The sequence below is a fragment of the Canis lupus genome, chromosome 12 (genome assembly GCF_048164855.1).
Source record: "Canis lupus baileyi chromosome 12, mCanLup2.hap1, whole genome shotgun sequence".
In the NCBI taxonomy this organism is placed as follows: domain Eukaryota; kingdom Metazoa; phylum Chordata; class Mammalia; order Carnivora; family Canidae; genus Canis; species Canis lupus.
Genome location: NC_132849.1, coordinates 42032633 through 42052799, shown reverse-complemented (window position 1 = coordinate 42052799; position 20167 = coordinate 42032633). Strand labels below are relative to the sequence as shown.

The window sequence follows — 20167 nt, the reverse complement described above, 5'->3', positions numbered from 1 at the left end:
ACTTGCATATCCATTCCCTTATTGAAGGGCGTGTTGGTCATTTGCAATTTTGGGTAATTATGAATAACTCTGCTATAAACATTCATGTGCAGGTTTTTGGACGCAAATTTTCAAATCACTTGGGTAAATATCTAGGAATGAGACTGCTGCATGATAAAGTAAGACTATACAGTACTTGGCTTTGTAAGAAACTACCAAACTGTCTTTCAAAGTAGCTCTACCATTTTTCATTCCTATCAGCAGTGAATGAGAGTTCCTTTTGCTCCACATTCTTGCCAGAATTTGGTGTTGTCAGTGTTTAGGATTTTAGCCATTCTAACAGATGTATAGTAGTATCTCACCATTGTTTTAATTTGCAGTTCCTTGATAGCATATGATGTTGAACATCTTTTTTTTTTTTTTTTTTAAAGCATCTTTTCATATACTTTACCTCTCATCTTCTTTGGTGAGGTCTGTTCAGATCATTTTCCTAAGGAGTTATTTTCTTACTGTGGGTTGTAAGAGTTCTTTGGTCTATTTTGGGTACAAGTCCTTCATTAGATATTTGTTTTGCAAGGATTTTTCTCCCAGTCTATGGCTGCTTTTCATTCTTTTAAGAGGGTCTTCTGTAGGGCAGAAATGTTAAGTTCCAATGAAGTCCAACTTGAGTTCCATTTTGGACTTAAGTTCCAATATGGTGGTGTATCTTATATTTGGTGTTGTGTCTAAAAAGTCATTACCAGGGATCCCTGGGTGGCGCAGCGGTTTGGCGCCTGCCTTTGGCCCAGGGCGTGATCCTGGAGACCCGGGATCGAATCCCACATCGGGCTCCCAGTGCATGGAGCCTGCTTCTCCCTCTGCCTGTGTCTCTGTCTCTCTCTCTCTCTCTGTGACTATCATAAATAAATAAAAAAAAAATTAAAAAAAAAGTCATTACCAAATGCAAGGTCATTAGATTGTCTCCTATGTTATTTTCTAGAAGTTTTAAACTTCACATTTTACATATATATCCATGATTCATTTTGAGTTAGTTTTTGTGAGAGATGTAAGATCTGTGTTTAGATTAGTTTTTCTGTACATGAATGTCCACTTGTTCCAGCACCATTTATGGAAAACATTATTCTTTTTCCATTGAATTCTCTTTGTTCCTTTGAGGAAGAATGGTTGACTGCATTTGTATAGGTATATTTTTGTGTGGGTATATTTTACTCTGTATTCTATTCCACCAGTCTATTTGTCTTTTCTTTCACTAGTACTATACTCCCTTGAAGACTGTAGTTTTATCCCAAGTCTTTAATTCAAATCTTGTCAGTCACTTGACTGTTTTTCTTCAACATTGGGTTGGTCATTCTGGGCCATATAAACTTTGGAGTCAGGTTGTCAATATCCACAAAATAATATACTGGGATTTTGATTGGAATTGCATTTGAATGCATAGATGAAATTGGAACTGATTTAATTCCGAGTCTTCGTATCCATGGACATGGAATAGCTCTCCATTTATTTAGATGTCCCTTGATTTCTTTGATGAAAGTTTTCTTGTTTTCCTCACATAGATCCTTTACATATTATTAGATTTATACCTAAGTCTCTCTCTCTCGATACTGTTTATGGTGTTGCTTCTAATTTCAAATTCCAATTGTTCATTGCTGATATCCAGGAAAACAATTGGCTTCTGTATATTGGTCCACATTTCAAATGTTTTCTTTGGCTTTTCCTTCTTTGCTGCCTTCTGTGCCTTGAAAGAGAGGAAGGAACTCAGGATTTGAAGAAATATATCGAATTATTTATTTATTTATTTTAAAAAGATTTTATTTATTTGGGAGAATAAGCAGGTGGGGGTGGGTGGATGGGAGGCAGATGGAGAGGGAGAAGCAGGCTCCTGGCTGAGCAGTGAGCCCAATGTAGGACTCCATCCCAGAACCCTGGGATCATAACCTGAGCCGAAGGAAGATGCTTAACCCACTGAGCCACCCAGGTGCCCCAGACTTTATTTTTAAAGAGTAGATTTTGGTTTACAGAAACTTGGACACAGTACAGAGGGTTGTGTAAGTCCCTTCTGCCCCTCTGCAGTTTCCCATATTATTAGCATATTGCATTAGTGTGGTATAATTTTCTATTTTAAATTTAACACAGCAAGGAGGTATGGAGTGCTTTTAGGCACACAAAAGAAAATGTTTCCTGCCCTCATGGAGTTTATAGTCTTACTGGAAACGCAGGACAAAATACTTCCATATGAGTGCCTCGTATACAATGTATGCTTCTTTAGTGAAAGAGAGAAATTAGAGAGCTAGCTCTCCATAGATGAGGGGAGATGTAGGAAGGGCCTGGAAGGATAATAGGATTTGGATGGGTGGAGGTAGCTTGCAGGCAAAGTGCAAGCAGAAGGAATGGCATCTACAAGGATGCAGAGGTGTAAAATGACCTCAAAGAATATCAGTGTGAGTAATCAGAACTTAATAAAGTGCTTAGAGGTGAGTTTCTTTTTTTTTTTTAAAGATTTTTTTTTCAATTTTTTAAATTTATTTATGATAGTCACACACACAGAGAGAGAGAGGCAGAGACACAGGCAGAGGGAGAAGCAGGCTCCATGCACCAGGAGCCCGATGTGGGATTCTATCCCGGGTCTCCAGGATCGCGCCCTGGGCCAAAGGCAGGCGCCAAACTGCTGCGCCACCCAGGGATCCCCTAGAGGTGAGTTTCTAAGCAGATCCTTTGGGTCCAGTTCTTTTACGAACATTGGGTTTTTGGTTTCACATATACCTCAAGGCAGATATTCTGAATAATTCGTTTCTTTGAATACAAATTACAGGTTAATGCCAGGAAGTTTTTCTAAAGAGAAGTTTTCCCCTTCTAGGGAGAAACAACCAAATGAGGCTGCAGGTTTTTCTTTTGCTCCAAGAGTAGAATCTCACATACAAGCACATCAGGAAAAAAGCAACCTATTTGGGAAGTCAAAAATAGTGATGTAGATGCCAAGGGAAGTTCCCTGAGTTTCCCCAGGCCCCTTACTGGCTGGCTGTGTTGAACTCACTCTCTTTGAAGAACTCAGGCATTACTGGGGGGCAGGGGAACCCTGTGGGGTCTCTCAGGAGGGAGGAAAGCCATGAGGGAATTGTATGGAATTCCAAAGCTTTAATCTCTTCTCACAACTTAGGGAAGAGCAAAGAGGGCATTAAATGCCCTAATTTATTTTTTCTTGGTCTGACTTAACTTACTTCATGAGGCCTCCCTAGAGTTACATGTAATTGCTTATTCAGGTCACCAGTAATGGCTCTGCAGGGATTCAAGGAAGTTTTCGTAGTGAAAGGCCACATTCATATTCACAACTCCAGTCATACCTTCTCCACAGACATTACCTTCCTCCATAACTTCTCTCTGCATCCAATTTTTTCCACCCCCATCCCCACCCCCCACTCTGAGTATAGCCACCCACCTATCAGGACAGCCACCTAGCAGATCTCCTTGACTATAGAGTCCCTCTCATAGTGACTTGGTGTCAAAACCTCAGATCCATTCTTTTCCTTCCCAAAGGCTCATTCATTCTTTCTCTAAAGCATACCTTCCTTCCCAACCCCACCTTATCCCAGGACCCCAGCACTTTACCTCTAACTGTCCCAAATATTTTGCATCAAACATAGGCTCTTTGGTCTGGATCTTAAGATGTTCCAATTAAAAACTTACAAGATGGGGATCCCTGGGTGGCTCAGTGGTTTGGCGCCTGCCTTTGGCCCAGGGTGTGATCCTGGAGTCCCGGGATAGAGTCCCGCTTCGGGCTCTGGCATGGAGCCTGCTTCTCTCCTTCCTCCTGTGTCTCTGCCTCTCTCTCTCTATATATATCTATCTATCATGAATAAATAAATAAATAAATCTTAAAAAAAAAAAACCTTACAAGACTATCCATGTGTTGCTCCTGTCTTGGGTCCACTGCCACTCATGTTTATCCATCTGCCTAGTGTTTTTCTCTTCTTTCTTGCCATTTTAAGCAAATAAAATAAGCACATATCCAGCTAACTTTGAATTTCAGGTAGACAATAATTTAAAAAATTTTTGGTACAGGGGCACTGGGTGGCTCAATTGATTAAGCACCTGCCTTTGGCTCAGGTCATGATCTCAGGGTCCTGGGATCAAGCCCCATGTTGGGCTCCCTGCTCAGTTCGGATTCTGCTTCTACCTCTCCCTCTGCCTCTCACCCCAGCTCATGCTTTCTCTCTCTCTCTTTTTCTCAAAAAAATAAATAAAATCTTAAAAAAATATTTTGGTACAGACTTATACTAAAAAATCACTTGTTATCTGAAATTCAAATTTAATTGGGCAGTATATATTTTATGTGTTAACCTTACCATAATGGAAACTTTTCTTAATGATCCAGTTATTCCTTATCTGATATTTTTTTAGTTCCTAAAATTCCTAATGGAGCCTTTCATTATATGCTATCTTATAATTATTGATTATGCAAGCAGTATTAACACTTATTGAGCAATGATTCAGCATCAGGCACTGTGCTTAGTTCTTTTTATACAATAGCTTATTGAATTCTTACAAGAAATATGTGATTAGGTGGGTCCTACCATGATACCAATTTTATAAATGAGGAAGCTGAGTCTTTGAGAGGTTACTTTATTTGTTCAAGGTCCCAAAGCTAATTAAATTTGAACTTTGATCTGTCTGTAGGGTGACCAACTTGTTCTGGCATCTCTGGCACTGCCCTGGCTTTTAAAAATGAAAGTGCCATATCCCAGAAACCCTTTCAGTTCCATATAGTCAACCCTATATGCTTGACTTTAAAGTCTGGAATTTTACCTAGCTTCCCATATTTTTGAGTTTTAATTTCTTTCCTCTCAGGTTAGAAAGTCCCCAAAGACAGGGTGATATCTAATGGTATTTATAGACACTAAGAATTATTTAGTAAGTGCTTGACAAATGAGGACCAGAAGGTCCCCTCAGAGGCCACGCCTCTTTTCTTGAGCCTCTTCAGATTGCAAGAACTGTGGACTGTGCTTGAGGGTGGCTAATTTTAGATGCAGCTGAGACCTGAGCATGACCAGTGGCCTTTGCAATAGAGGCACAAAAGTGATCATGATGCCACTGGCCTTTGCTTACAAAGATATTAGGCTATTGTTACCAGCAAGATTGCCTCTAAATTAGTGAAAATGCAGCTCCTTGGAGGTGTGTGGTGCCTCTCTTTACAAGCTGAACCTTGAGAGACTCCCTGCTTTGAAGTCTGAGTTAAAGCTTAGATGAGGTTGGAGAAACAGAAATCACAGTGCCAAGAAAAGTGGAGTACAATAGGGTGGGTAGCAAGTCCATCAGCACCTTGCTGGATGGACAGCACCCAAGGACGCAAAGTGGCTGTTTTTTTCCTGGGACTGTGCTTTTTTGTTCAATGCACGCATATCCAAAAGATTATTATGTCATTACATCATTATATAATAACTGAGTGGTTAAAATGGTGATATGTAGCTGTTACTATTATGTTGCAAAGTGGTTAATGGGGTGCAATGGGAAAGGCGGAAACGATAAATTTCCATCCCCCAAAGACATCTGTATAACTTGTCTCCACTTCGTTTTGAATGCAGGTCATTACTGTGCATACATTACACTAAGTTAAATTAAGCTGTCTGTGGAGATATCATTTGTAAAAATAATTTGCTATTTAAAAGAACTAGTTAAATTGAATTCATAAAGGCTAACACTCTTAAGCCAACTTTATTTTTAGTTGCTAAATTTCACTTCGAAATGCTTGAATTTTTAAGTATGCTTTTGTTTTAGCCTTTTTATTAAGAGAGAATAACAGATATGGGAGATAAAGGTTAGATAGGAGTTTCTATTTTGAACACTGCTGACAGGTTCTATGGAGTTTTTCCCTCATTCTCACAACAGTCTCTTAGCCTCCTGTGTGACACTCGAGACCATTCTTGATCTAGCTTCAATCTCCCTTTCCAGTTCATCTTCTACTGGTCTATACCACAGGCTCTGTGCCAGCTAGACTCTTTACTATCTTTCAAATGTATAGTTAGCTTTTCTGCTTCTAATCCTTTCTCTTGCAAAGGTTCATGCTGAAGAGTTTAATCTCTTGAACTAGACTGCCTGGGTTCAAATCCTGATTCTGCAGTTTACTCTGATATATTTTTTAAAGATTTATTTATTTATTTGAGAGAGAGAGAGAGAGAGAGAGAGAGTAGGGGGAGGTGGGGAGAAGCAGAGGGAGAGAGAGAGAACCTTAATCAGACTGAGCCCCATGTGGGGCTCCCTCTCACAACCCTGAGATCAGGAATCAGCGATCACAACCTGAACAGAAACCAAGATATTTCTCTTTAGGAGTAAAATAATTCATGAAAGTGCTTAGAACAATGCACAGCACTATTAAACCCTCAGTAAATGCTAGCTCCTCATTTATATAACTGGAGCTCATAATACTCCCTACTTAACTCAAAGTATATCTCTTCATTGAGGCCTTGCTTGATCACCCCATCTAGCAATGTGTTCTTCCACTTGGGAAATCCCTAATACTAACAGTGTTTCTTTGGCAGGTTGTTGATGTTCTTTTCTCATGCTCATGTTTCATGGCCACATGCTATAGTTTTCACCTAGGTATTTACTGAGCTCCCTTGGCGTCAGGCCTTGTATGCATGACACTTAGACAAAGTTTTTTTTTTTTTTTTTTTTTTTTTAAGATTTTATTTATTTTAGAGAGAGAGAGAGCATATGAGTGGGGGGAGGGGCAGAGGGCAAGAATCTCAAGCATATTACCTGAGATCATGACCTGAGCCACCCAGGGGCCCTGGAGGCAGGTATTCTTTTTTTATTTTTATTTTTTTTAAGATTTTATTTATTTCTTCATGAGAGACACACAGAGAAGCAGAGACATAGGCAGAGGGAGCAGTGAGCCTGATGTAGGACTTGATCCCAGGACCCCAGGATCATGACTTGAGCCAAAAGCAGATGCTCAACCACTGAACCACCCAGGCATCTCAAGGAAGGTATTTTTGATCTCACTTGACAAAGGAGCAAACTAAGGCTTACTCAAGGCTGGACATGATTGCCGCCTCAACTCTCTTTCTCTTATCCTAAAAAACATGGGGTGAGTCTTATACTGTGGTAGAGTCTATACTTCCATTCAGCTGGGAGGCATTCAGTTTATTTCTGGTGATTTGATGGACAATATGCAATTTGGTTGCCTAAGTGTCATTCAGTGCTTATGGTTTTGATTATTTTGATGATAATAATGGTATTGCACAAGATTTTTTGATGGGCCCTAAAAAGATAGACTGTAACTTATTCTTCTTGGGTTGAACCCCATGAGAATCTAAAAATACAAATCACATTTATTTTTGCCTTAACTGTTCCGTGCTGCAAATATGGTTAGATGAGGAATGTCAGAACCCATCTTATTATCAATGCAGGTTTTGTCATAAAGGAGACTTTCTCATGATTCAGTACCAGCTAATTGGTCTGCCAATGGCTTTCTTTGTTAGGTAAGTCATTTGCTCCATTGTTGACATGATGCAAACTGTTCTCTACCCAAGGGGGAAGCTCCAGTGGGTCTGACATTCTTTCAACCCTTAATCAAGATGCTATTAAGCAGCTGACGGCTTACAGTGAACAGGGATGAAACTGTATTGGTTTTGTAAGCAGCTGGTGGAAAGAACTTGATGGAGCTTTGGTGATGTATGAATGCTTCCTATTTTAGAGTGTGTGCATGCACGTGATGCACAGGCAACTTCTGTGATTTCTAAACTCCTTGGACATAATAGTTATATCTTTACTGAGACAGAAATCTTAAAGAATCAGGCCCTTCTATCAACAAATACTTCTTGAATTTGTATTATGTGCTAAGTATTGTTCTAGGTACTGAGGATACAGCACTGACAGAAATAAACTAAAATTCCTGCCCTCTAAAGCTTTCTCTCTTGAAGCTTTTTATTATGGAAAAAATTTCAAATTTATGCAAAAGAAGAAAGAATAATATACCCATCATTCAGCTTTAATAATGATCAATATTTTGTCATTCTTGTTTCATTTTTCCCTCCCACCATACACATACTTTTTAAATTGAATAAATTTGACATGTAACATTGTGTTAGGTTGTATACTGTATTATTTTGATACATTTATATATTATAATATGATTGCCAATGTAATGATATTTGTCACATTACATACTTACAGACAATATTATTGTCTATATTTATTACATTGCATATTAGAACTCTAAGACTTATTTATTATTCATTGTAAGTTTGTGTCTTTAAACACCATCACTCTTATTCCCCCACTCTACCCCTGGTAGTCTCTAATTTTTATAGTTTTAACTTTTTTAGATTCTACATAAAACTGATATTATACAGCATTTGTCTTTTTCTTTTTGACTGACTTTGTGTAATTGCTCAAAGTCCATCCATGTTGTTGCAAAGGGGAGGATATCCTTCTTCATGCCTGTATAATATTCCATTGTGTATATGTATCACACCTTTTTTTATCCATTCATCCACTGATGGGCATTTGGGTTGTTACCATCCTGTGGCTATTGAGAATAATGCTACAAAAAACATGGATGTGCAGATATCTTGTTGAACTCCTGTTTTCATTTTCTTTGGATAAACCCAGAAGTAGAATTGCTGGATTGTATAGTAAACCTATTTAAAATTTTTTGAGGAACCTCTATATTGTTTTCCATACTATTTGGACTAATTTGCTTTTCCATGACATGCTTATTTTTAATGGGCCACTTTAAAGCAAATCCTGGACATTAAACATTTAAAATTTTTTAAAAAGATTTATTTATTTATTCATGAGAGACACACACATACACACACAGAGAGAGAGAGAGAGAGAGAGAGACAGAGGCACAGGCACAGGCAGAGGGAGAAGCAGGCTTTATGTAGGGAGCCTGACGTGGGACTCGATCCTGGGTCTCCAGGATCAGGCCCTGGGCTGAAGGCAGCGTAAACTGCTGAGCCACCCAGGCTGCCCCTTAAACATTTTATCATAAATACTTCAGTATGAATCTCTAACAGATAAGGACTTCTTAATAAAAACATGATCACAATATTATTTTTATACCTAAAGGAATTAACAAGAATTTCTTGATATAATTTAATGTTCAATTCAGGTTAATTTTCTCCCAATTCTCTCAAGAATTTTTTAAGATTTTATTTATTTATTCATGAGAGACACAGAGAGAGAGGCAGAGACATAGGCAGAAGCAGGCTCCCTGCCGGGGCGGGGGGCGGGGGGGGGGGCGGAGGCAGCAGGGGGAGCCTGATGCGGGACTCAATCCCAGGACCCCGGGATCATGATCTGAGCCAAAGGCAGATGCTCAACCACTGAACCACCCAGGTGCCCCTCTCAAGAATTTTTTTTACATTTTGTTGCATTCTGATCCAAATGCTCTACACATTATAGGTTGTGGATAGAGCTCTTTATCTCTTTTGATCTATACCAGTTTCCCTTAGTTACTTTTTGATTGTAGGAATAGGTTATTTGCCCTGTAGAAGTTCCTACGTTTTGGATTTGGCTTATCGTATCCTCATGGTGTTGTTTATGATATTCTTTTATGCTTCACATTTTCTATAAAATGATATTTATATCCAGAGGCTTGGTTAAAGTATGTTTCAATGGGGGGGCTGGGGACATTGGAACTAACATCTTAGCGGACACTGTCTTCATGCCATTACTGTGTGTCAGAGATGGTTCTGGAAGTGTCTTGGTGGCCCAAACTTTGAGCAGCCAGTGTGAAAAATTTAGTTCTTGGACTGACAGTTTTCATACTGATGCCATGAAGCACTCTCTTTGTCCTTCTTCCTTTATGTTGGCCCATAAGGAAGACTTTTTAAAAATGTGGTTGTGTCATGTGGTGTTTGGGAGTGGCATCAACTGGAGGATCTGCTTCAGGAATGAGTCGAGTTTGAAACCCTCACTTGTTAGTGTCTTTTGGGGAATTAGATTAACAAGAGACTCTACATTAGGCCAGTTGAGTTAGAATATATGAGGGAGTCTCTAGGGTTTATTTTGTGAAAGATATTCAGGACATTCAAACATGCAACTGGGAATGAGAACATGGATTCAGATAATAAGGCTTGTCCCCACCTGAAGCTCTGAGAAAGAAAAAGAGCTGGGTCAGAGGGAAGTGACCCTGGGTCACAGCAGTAGGAACTTCCTGGAGTCTCTGGTGACTATTGATTTATAAGGACTTCAGTGGTATTGATAAATTTCTTCATCAGTAAATGATGTCAGGGGTAGGGACATCTTGGCATCTCAGTGGGTTAAGCAACTGCCTTCTGTCCAGGTCATGATTCTGGGGTCCTGGGATCGAGCCTGGCATTGGGTTCCCTCTTAGCAGACAGTTGGCTTCTCCCTGTCCCTCTGCAGCTCCCCTGCTTGTGCTCTCTCGTGCTGTCTCTCAGATAAATAATAAACAAAAATCCTTAAAAATATATAAATAAATAAAAAGAAATGATGTCATGAGCTTTTTAAAAAAAATGGGGGATGGGACTTGGTTTGGGAAATCCAGAACTATGAAGGGAAGGAAGATGACTCCAGTGAGCAAACAGAAGAATCAAGCTGTCATTTACTGACACGGAAAGGTTGTGGGGAAGGGTTCTATTCTAAACATGCTATATTTGAGATGCTTATGATACGCTACAGATTAGATGTGGAATAGGCAGTTGGATACATGTCTGACGTTCAGGGCTAGAGATAGAAATTTTGGAATCATCAAAATAGACACGGCATTTAAAGCCATGGATTGGATGAGATCATCTAGTAAATGAGAGAATGGCTTCCTGGAAGTCACCTGAAGAAGGTTACAAACAGGGCACCTGGGTGGCTCAGTCAGCTAAGTGTCCGACTCTTGGTTTCCACTCAGGTCATGATCTCAGGGTTGTGAGATTGAGCCCTGCATTGTGTTGGGCTCTGTGTTCAGCAAGAAGTCTGCTTCTCCCTCTCCCTCTACCCCTCCTCCTGCTTGAGCTCTCTCTCTAAAATAAATAAATGAATCTTTATTATTTTTTAAAAAAGATTTTGTTTATTTATTCATGAGAGACAGACACATAGGCAGAGGGAGAAATGGATTCCCTGCGGGGAGCCTGATGCAGGACTCGATCCCAGGATTCCGGGATCATGACCTGAGCCGAAGGCAGATGTTCAACCACTGAGTCACCCAGGTGCCCCAATAAATGAATCTTAAAAAAAAAAAAAAAAAACCAGAAGATTGCAGTTTTTCTGAGGCATACATATCTCTAGATTGCTGAGTCATAAGGCATGCTGATACTTTTTTTTCTGTAAATACTGCCAGATTGCTCTATGGACTGTATTTACCAGTTTAAATTCCCATCAACGGTGCAGGATGATTCCCATTTCCCCATATTTTTGCTAATATTTGGGATTATTTTACTAAGTTTTGCCAGACGGATGGGTGAAGCAGGGGTTGTTGGAACTGGCTCATGAGAGCAGACTGGACACATTTCTTCTGAACTTCTTGTTCAATGGCCTCATGCTGGTAGCATGGAATCAGGAGGGGTGAGAGTTTTTGCACTGTGGAAGTTGGTAAACACTAAAAATTAGCACTGCCCCATCCCCTACCCTGAGAGTGGTTTTTTTCAATATAGCAGCATCCCAGTGGCTATAGGTAGTACCATACTGTTTGCATTTCTATTCTCTCTGGGTTTGGGCATCTCTCCTATGCTTGTCTGCTATTCCAGCTCTTCCTCTGTGAACTGCCAATTTCTATCCTTTTCTCATTTTTAGATTGGATTTTCTGACTTTTTTGTTGACTTGCAAAAGTTCCATTACATATTTCAGAGTTAATCCCTAGCTGCTTTTGAACGTATCATATATCTTCTTCCAAATTGTCAGCTGCTGTTAACTTTTTCTTTTTTTTTTTTTTTTTTTGCTGTTAACTTTTTCTATGGTATTCTTCACAGGAGAAAAGCCTCAATTGTGATGTAGTCAAATCTCCCAGCCTTTTGTTTTAAGGTTTGGGCTTTTGCAGTCTTGTATTTTTTTTTAAAGATTTATTTATTTACTTATTTGAGAGAGAGAGAGAGAGAGCAGAGGGAGAAGTAGACTTCCTGCTGAGCAGGGAGCCCAACACAGGACTTGATCCCAGGACCCTGAGATCAAGACCTGAGCCAGAGGCAGACACTTAACCAACTGAGCCATGGAGGTGCCCCATGCAGTCTTGTTTTATGAAGTAAATCTCTACCCTATACTCATAAAGATATTCACCTACATTTTCTTTTCTTCGTTTCAAATGTAGGCTCTTAATTCACCTGGAGTTTACCTTTGCATATGGTGCACATATAACTAAGCCAGTTTCCACAACATTTTCTAAATAATGTATGTTTTTCTCATTGATGTGTGGTACTACATTTATATGTTGAGGTCTCATGGGTCTGCCTTTGGGTTCTCTATTTCACTGTTCTATTTGTTCCTGTACTAGGACCACATTATTTTTTATCACTATGTGGTACTAACAATATTTGGCAGGGCAGGTTTCCTCTTTCCTCTTTTTGTTGCTTTTCAAAACTGACTTAATTAACTATTAAACACTTTATTTTTTCCTTATATATTTTATACATTTATTGAACTTCCATAAAATCTGAGTTCCCGTTGGAATTTTGGTTTATGTAACACTGAATTTAGAAATTAAATGGATTTTTACCTCAAGACGTCCTATCCATGGCATATCTTCACTTATTCAAACTTCTTTTACATCCTTATAATTTTAACATTTTCTCCATAAAGTTCTTGCAAGCTGTCAGGTTAATTCCTGGATATTATGCTTTAGAGTTTTATTGCCATTGTGAATCTTATTGTCTATTGCATTTCCTGGTTGCTTACTGCTGACGTAGAGGAAACTACTTTTAGCAATTGATCTTGTATTTGGCAACCTTAGTGAACTCACATATTACTTCTAATAGTTGAGTTTGTTAGCTTTTCTATGCTGATGATCATATCTGCAAATATAAAGATTTTAGGGGCTCTACCCAGTGTTCTGATATTTTGCATTTAACTACTTCTGCTAGTCGGGCTCCAATTTGACACCCCAGTTCTGATAGCTGAATGTCTTTTGTGGTCTTCATGCCGCGTATGACCAGATTCTGGAAACTGAGTCCTTGTTTTCTTCTCCTGTGAATGATATAGTATCCTGCCTGATATCTCAGTCCACATAAGCGCAGTGACTCGGTCTTCTTTTTGCCTATGTCTCCAACTCTTCTCATGGCTTGGGTCCTGTTAGCTGCTGAGAAGCCTTTTTGATGCTGACTTTCTGTTGGTCTGAATTTCTGAATGATTCATGCTGTTTCAAACAGCGTTTCTGAGTCCTGAATGCCCAAAAGGACATGCTGTGCAGGTAATACAAAATAGGGGATCAATACAGGACTTTATATCAGACAGAATTAGGTTTGAATCTTTTCCCACCCCAGGGTACATTGAGCAAGTTCACAACCTCCTGGAGTCTGCTTCTTCTTTTGTAAAGTGAATGCAAATAAAATCCCATAGGTAAAGGGCCATGTAGTAGTCAATCAGTAATGCTCCTTATCCACATTGGTGCTGATCATCAATGCTGATCACCTCCTGGGACTGGTGGTTTATGCTTCATTGTCCAGGAACATTGCCATGCCTTCAGATATAATTGTGCCTTAGTAGGCCCAGCTGGACCATATCCCCATGTGCCTTCTCATCCCAACAGATGGTTCAAGTTCCAGGTTCTGGTCCTATATCACTGCCCGGTCCAACTCTTGTTAAATGAGCAATACCTGCTCATACCCGTGTGAGCCCATGGGGTATTCTCAGAGGCATTACCCCATAAACCACCTTGATGATGGTTTATGGTGTAAATTCAGTTTTTTGGATAAAGGCAACCAGGTGAGTAGGAGACTCTCTGCCCAGTGGCTTGGTATCCTGGGAAATTACCTCTCTACTATTTTGTATTTGGGTGTAGCAGAAAAAGCTAGTAACTTGGCTGGTTCTTTTTTTTTTTTAATTTTTTCTTATTTATTTATGATAGTCACACAGAGAGATAGAGAGAGACAGAGAAACAGGCAGAGAGAGAAGCAGGCTCCATGCACTGGGAGCCCGACGCGGGATCCGATCCCGGGTCTCCAGGATCGCGCCCTGGGCCAAATGCAGGCGCTAAACCGCTGCGCCACCCAGGGATCCCAACTTGGCTGGTTCTAACAGCAGTTAAAAACAACTCACCTATCCACACCCTGTCACCTGTTAATGGTGGTATCTCAGAGGGATAATTTAAATCAGCAATAAAAGTGAACTGTATACCTCTAGAAACTTCACCAATAGTATCTTCTATTACATACAGACCTTTAGGGTTTTTTGTGGCTCACTGACAATAGGACTCATTTACAGTTGCTGAAAGCCAACTAAAGGCAGATTGCATTTCTTCTTCTAACCAGTTAAAGAGGTGGTGGGGCCAGACAAGAACAGCAAGATGAGAGCAGGGAGAGGGAGGTGGAACTGCCAAAGAGAGGAAGCATCTGTGTCACATTATGATCCCCAAGAGTGCATGAAGATGCTGAACTTGCAGGGACAGTGGAGCTGGCTGCTGACCAGGGACTCTGTGGGATGATCATGGTGTTTAAATATTGCAAAAGTTCTACAGATTTCAGTTGACAGTATGCTCCACCTGATTGAACAATGTAATGTGACTGCTGCAAACAACTATTTTGATATTTTGGGCTATGCTAATAGAAGCACAGGACCTAGAAAGAGGTGAAAGTTTCTATCCTCTGCATGCAACAGACAGTCTTGTTCATTTGTGAACTCTAGACAAGCTGGGGTGCATCCATAAAGAGTCCTTTAACATGCTGGTGAGTGGGATCTTGATCATGTCTTATAAGGAGCAGTCTAAGACACAGAGAATGCTTGTCCTGGATACCTTGGTTTGGAGCCAGACATGATCTGGAGATCCCCAGGTTAGAAACTCAGTAAGGAGGAGATGCAGAGAGCTGGATTTAGCTCAAGGTAGGAACGACTTGTCGACAATGATGATCGACGATAAAATGCTTTCAAAGGAAGCGAGTTCCTGGTTACAGGGAGCATTCAACTATAGTCATTTGATGAAATGATGTTGTAAGGGAGACCCAAGGAACTGGAAGGGGGCCTTGTGTAGTCCCTGGAATCAGTGATTTTAACAGGAAATGATGCTCTGGTGTGCCCCCAGCACTTAGCTTTGCTCCTGCAGAGACACAGACATTATTTCATTCAATATCTGCTATTGCCAGGCACTGTGCTTGGTGAACACAGAAGTACAGTGTAGTAATCTGTGTATCAGAGCCAGAACAAGAAGGCCTCAGAGAGAGTTGCTACGGTGTAACACTAGTGATTCATTGTTATAAAACTCAGTCGGGAGGAAACAATGGACTCATTAAGTTCCTTCATTAAGGGGACTCATTAAGTGTCAAGTAACACCTTCCCTTCACTTAGAGGACAGAGAACCAGGATGTCAGCATTTATGTCTGTTTGTTGTCACAGTGTCATCATCACCTTCTGGCTCTTGGGGGATGGAGACAGGGACCAAGAGAGAAGAAGGTGAAAAATGAACAAAGCAGTAGGGGAAATAAAGTTCTGGGATGACTGCTTGATCCCCTCTTCTGCCTGTACACTGACACCTTTGGGTGGAATTATTCAGCCTGGGTATATACTATCGACTAGGCATTTTATGGTTTAAGACCCCCAAACAGGTTAATTGGCCGATGGACTTACTCTGGGACAAGCACCGGCTGAGACCCAGGGAAGCCCGAGCAGGTAAAACGCCAGCCGCGCCCTGGGGAAGTCCGCGGGGCCTCCGCAGCCGCAGGGCCTAGCCAGGGGCTCTCCGGGAGGAGGCCGAGAGCGCGCCCCGGGCTGCGGCCCCCAACCTCCTCGCAGCCCGGGGCGCCGCGGGGTTGCTCCCAGAGCCTCCCTCCAGCTCGGGGGAAGTACCGGGGCGTCACTACCTCCACGCAGGCTTAACCCCTAGCCGATCCTGATCCGGAGGCCCAACCTTGCGTGGGCCCGGGGGCGCAGGCGGGAGGCGCGCGAGTGCCGACCGTCCCGGCGCGTGCGCGGGGCTGGGGCCGAGGCTTGCGCGCGGCCGGGCTCCTGCACTGCGCGCGCGCCGACCCCGCGTGGGGCCCGGCCCGGCGCGCGCGGAGGCGGCGGGCGGGAGGGGCCGGGCGAGGCGGAGGAGCGGCGCGGCGGGAGCTCGGCGGGAGCTCGGCGGCCGCTGGACACGGTCGCTGGACACGGTCGCGGCGCGGGGCAGCGCGCCTCTCGGCCTGGCCTCCGCGCCTCTGCGCTCGCCGCCGGCCGTCCCGACAGGACCGAGGAGCAGGTGCGGCGGGAGCGCGCGGGGCTCGGGGCCGGCCGGCGCGGGGGAGGGGCGCGGGCGCCCGAGGGGGGCTGGCTGCGCGCGGAGGCCGGGGCCGCGGGCTCCCAAAGGCCTCCCTGGGGCGGCGCGGCCCACCCTCGGGGACGTGCGCTGCCCCCTCCGCCGCTCGCGGGCGGCTTAACTTTCGGAGGAAGCAGGTGCGGCGCGGCGTCGGGGCTGCGGCCCCCGCTCTGCCCTGGCACGTGGGGGGGGGGGTGCCACCTCTCCGCCGCCCTGGCACCTGGGGGGGGTGCGACCCGCGGCCCCCTGGCACCTGGGGGGGGGGTGTGTGTGACCCGCGGCCCCCCTGGCACCTGGGGGGTGCCTCCTCTCCGCCGCCCTGGCACCTGGGGGGGGTGCGACCCGCGGCCCCCTGGCACCTGGGGGTGTGTGTGTGACCCGCGGCCCCCCCTGGCACCCGGCCGGCACCTGGCACCTGGGGGGGTGCCCCACGCGCCCCTGCGCTGCGCGCGCTGCGCCGCCCTTGCTCGTCCCGGGGCGAGCCTCCGCACACCCCTCGTGCCTCCCCCTTGCTTCCGAAATTGTTTGAGACCTTTTGGGTTTCTTAACGTGCCAGGGGGAACGCGACGCTGAACCAGATGACTTTGCTTCCCGGCATTTGCCGTAGTCCGGCGATTGCTTAATTCCAGATCGTGGGAATTGGGAAGGGAAGTTGGGGGCGGCGGGGGTGGGGGGGGACACTTGGCGCCCAGACCTGCCCTAAACACACGTGGTTTTAGACCCTCATCCTTGTAGATTAGATTGATGGGTTTATAACGTCAGCTTTCTTTTAGATGTCAGCTTGTTCATTCACCCAGAGACTAGAGAGGCAGTTTGGATTTAAACTCGGAGACAATGTTTTGATATGTATCAGAGGATGGTATTCTCATGGGTTACTAACTTACTCCGTGTTCCCAGCTAAGCTGTGCTTTATCAGTTTGTAGCAACATCATAGTATCAATCGGTGCCCTTGAAATATTTCAATAAAGAAACATCCCCCAATTGTACTTCATTTTCACACTGGCGTTTGTCACTTAATGAGTCTTCTGCAAAATTTAAAGCAAGTTCGTCTAAATGGCGGAAGATCAGGTGGTGTGGGACGTGGAGCAACTATGGATAGAAAGCAGAGAGCTGTAAATGGTAGAAGTCTAGCTTTCTACATTTTTATTATGGGGAACCCTCCCGGTTCTATCTCATTTTGCTAACGTTGATGCGCATTGTTAATACTTTCCTTTGATAATGGAATACGTGTGCTGTAAGATTAGATCTTGATGTGTAAGGCATATTTTTATCTCAATTTTATAGAAGATTTAGCAAGTGGTATATTATTTGTAGTATTTATTTCGAATATTTCAGATTTACCGGGTACAGTTTTCACTAGCAGGCCTTTTAAAAAAAGTGATATTTATATGGTGTCTTTCATTGTTTATAATGACTCTATAATTGAAACATGCACTAGTGATCTTTATGTTAAAGAATCAACTCTCTCTGTTTAAACCTACAAGTATCTGGTGACTTGTAGGCTTATGGTTCCCTTGTTAATTATGTATAATTAACTGTGCTGCTGTTGGCTTGCTTTGTTTGTTAACCTTTGTTTCTTGTTTATTTTCTCATCCGGAGTTTGAACAGCACTGTTTTCTTTCAGTGATATTCAGTAGAACTTTCTGCAAGGAGGGAAGTATTTCTGCACTGTTTCAGCAGGGTAGCCACTAGCCCTGTGTGGCTTTTGAGTACTTGTATGGGGTAGAAAAATGGAGGAACTTATTATTTTGTTTTTTTTTTTAAGTTTAATGTAAATAGCCACATGTGGCTGGTAGCTACCTGCTTGGACAGTGCAGATATAAACTCTTCTCTTAGTCCTTCAGGAAGCTTTCACTGGGCTTCTTGAACCTAGCACTTGTTACAACTATACAGTAATTACAGTTTTCTTATAGGAATCCTATACTAGGCCCCAATCCATGTGAGGACAAGGGCATACCATTGCTATACCTAGCCTAGGAGTTAGTATTTGTTGAGTGACTTAATGAATTTCTTGAGGGCAGGTGTCTTTTATAATCTTTCTAGAGCCAACTAAGCATCAAATACTGTAAATATCTGTTTAGTGATTGAATAGATGTGTGTACGTAACACATAAATGGGGTAACTGGAGATGTGACATTTTCAGATTTTTTTCTTATCTTTTTTTGAAGTATAATTAACACAGTGTTGTATCAGTTTCAGGTATGCAGTAAAATGACTTAACAATCACTGTATTACTCAGTGCTCATCACGATAAGTGTATTCTTAATATTCTTTATCCCTTTCACTCATCCCCCACTCACGTCCCCTCTAACAACCACTAGTGTTCCCTGTTTTTAAGAGTCCGTCCATCCTTTCTTCCCTCTTTCCTTCCTTCCTTCCTTCCTTCCTTCCTTCCTTCCTTCCTTCCTTCCTTCCTTTGTTTCTTAAATTCAACATATGAGTGGAATCATATGACATTTGTCTTTCTCTGTCTGACTTATTTCACTTAGCATTATACCCTCTAGGCCCATCCATACTGTTGCAAAGGGCAACAATGACTGAGTAATATTCCCCCTCCCCCACCCCCAAACACATCCCACATCTTCCTCATCCATTCATCTATGGATGAGTTGCTCAGGTTGCTACCATATCTTGGCTATTGTACATAATGTTGCAATAAACATAGGGTACATATAGCTTTTTGAATTAATGTTTTCATTTTCTTTGAGTAAATACCCAGTAGTGGAATCACTAGGTCATATTGTAATTCTATTTTAAATTTTTTTCTATTTTTAATTTTTAAAGGATACTTAGAGATATGATTTAAATGCTTATTTTGGTTATAGCACTTTTTCCTGGAATCTAATGAACATAAAGACTCCTGGCAAGATATGATATGAAATTGAATGGAAGGGCCTCATGATTTGAACATGTGTGGATACAGCTTAGATATTCTCTTAGTTGAGTAGCTCAAAGATGCTGCCCTTGAACCATATTCCAAATAAAATTGAGACTTTCTCTTGATTTTAGTGAGGTTCCTTAGTGAGGCCTACTAGCCCTGAACCACTTTGAAGAAGTTAGTGGGCATCTACACTCACCACCATTCTGTGTTAGGGCATGGGCTGGGAAGCCTTAAAAAGTCATATATATTAGAGCCATGTTACAAGTTGCATTTTTTTCAGAGCTGATTTGAGGTATAGAGGAGGGTGGGATTCCTGTATAAAACTTTGATTTATTTGATTCTAGTTTGACTGAGTTTGATAGGATCCTAGGTGTCTTAGATTGTTAGATCCAGAGATTGCTTTCAGTAAGGATCCTAAAACTTTACCAAAGTTTTTAGAGGTGTGCAGTTTTCCTAAGTGGGGCAAAAGGTAGAATGTTTAGTTTTTCTTTTTTAAAGATTTTATTGATTTTTTTCATTAGAGACACAGAGAGGCAGAGACATAGGCAGAGGGAAAAGCAGGTTCCTTGCAGGGAGCCCTATGCAGGACTCGATCCCTGGACCAGGATCACTCCCTGAGCTGAAGGCATACACTCAACCACCCACTGAGGCACCCAGGCATCCCTGTTGAGTTTTTCTTGAAGGAAAGGAAATGGGACTAGGGAAAAATGCATTGGAGACACAAAGTACAAAGAATGTTCAGTACAGTGATCAGGTAATATTGTAGCTTCTCTGGGCTTGAAGTATTTAGCATGTAAAATGAATTTATTATATCTTGTTGAATGAATCATCTTTCTACCTTGAATCTAGGATTTGATTATTAAATATGTGTAAGACACTAATCTAGCTCCTGTGGCAGGTGACAGTTGTGCAAT

General features: G+C 42.2%; 1 protein-coding gene and 1 long non-coding RNA gene across 18 annotated transcripts in view; one reads left to right on the top strand and one right to left on the bottom strand.

Annotated features, from left to right (window-relative positions):
- The window catches only part of CLIP4 (CAP-Gly domain containing linker protein family member 4), a 100263-nt gene that overhangs the window by 925 nt on the left and 79171 nt on the right, over positions 1-20167 (top strand). For 2 of the 17 annotated variants that reach the window (XM_072770672.1, XM_072770676.1), the window contains exon 1: positions 16165-16315. The exons of the other annotated variants lie outside the window; for them this stretch is intronic. The gene's annotated coding sequence lies outside the window, so the exon portion shown is untranslated. Of the gene's footprint in view, positions 1-16164; positions 16316-20167 lie in introns of those variants that run through there. 17 annotated transcript variants of the gene reach the window in all.
- On the bottom strand, positions 11822-15961 carry LOC140601570 (uncharacterized). Its single transcript, XR_012004579.1, has 2 exons — positions 15706-15961; positions 11822-15178 (listed from the first exon to the last, which is right to left on the bottom strand). It is a non-coding gene; the product is annotated as an uncharacterized lncRNA (long non-coding RNA).